Raw genomic sequence first — 1055 nt, forward strand, 5'->3', positions numbered from 1 at the left:
CATCACAGCAACCTGGCCCTGTGGTCTGTACCTGGGACTTCGCCCGGGGCCTCCCAGGGCCTGAGGAGCCTAATACGCAGGAGCCCACTGTCAGGGGACTTTCAGGGTAGTTGCTGTTTTCCCTGTAGGGGTTGGGGGGAAGTGGGGCCTGGGCAGGGGAGGCCCTGATGGAGTTTCAGGAGGTGGCACCCGGTGCCTGCGCAGTGTGAGGAGAGAGGGAGTCGGGAGGCTGAGCCACGAGGCAGGGGGAGGTGCAGAGGCCAGGATGCTGCCTCTGGAGAGAGGGCCCAGCCCCGGGAGGTGCTAGGGCAGGCCCAGGGCTCAGTCTGAGGTGACGGGGCAGAGGCAGGAGGGCAGGCCCGGAGGCCTGGCTCCAAGGACCCCAGCTGCTGGCTGGCACGTCACTGGCTACTGTGGCCAGCGCCAGGGTCAGATCTTTGCTGGAGGGACTCTGGGCTGCTCCAGGCTGGAAGGGGCTTTAGCCATTAGGCGTAGAGTCCCCGAGCTGCCCAGAGCCCGGAGGCTGGAGTCCCGGGCCGCGGCTGGCCTGGCCTGCTGAGGCCCGCAGGCAGAGAGCACCAGAACGCTGGGTTCAGGTGTGCCATGGATCCGGGTGACCTCAGGCAAGTCACTTACCCTCTGCGGCTTTAGTGTCCTCTTCTGTCGATGGAGGGAATCACCCATGTATCTTTCTAATGAGGTAAAAAAAAATAACTGGGTGGGGGGAGGGGCTCATGAAAGAGGATCAAGAGCTCTGTCAGCCTAAGATGTCACTGTCCTGTCCCTCCAGGGGCTCCTCCTGGTCCTGTGGGCTCTGGGGGGCCCGGAGGGGCTATTTCGGTGGGAGGTGAAGGCAGGCCTTCCGAGGGGCTCCAGCAGGTCTCAGGAAACAGCTAAGTGTGTCTAGAGCTGCCCTGACATGGCAACCACTCACCACATGTGGACATTTACATTTTTTTCTTTTATATAAACTTATTTATTTTATTTATTTATTTTTGGCTGTGTTGGGTCTTCGTTGCAGTGAGCGGGGCTTCTCATTGCAGTGGCTTCTCTTG

Source organism: Neophocaena asiaeorientalis, unplaced genomic scaffold (genome assembly GCF_003031525.2).
Source record: "Neophocaena asiaeorientalis asiaeorientalis breed wild unplaced genomic scaffold, Neophocaena_asiaeorientalis_V1.1 scaffold78, whole genome shotgun sequence".
NCBI lineage: Eukaryota > Metazoa > Chordata > Mammalia > Artiodactyla > Phocoenidae > Neophocaena > Neophocaena asiaeorientalis.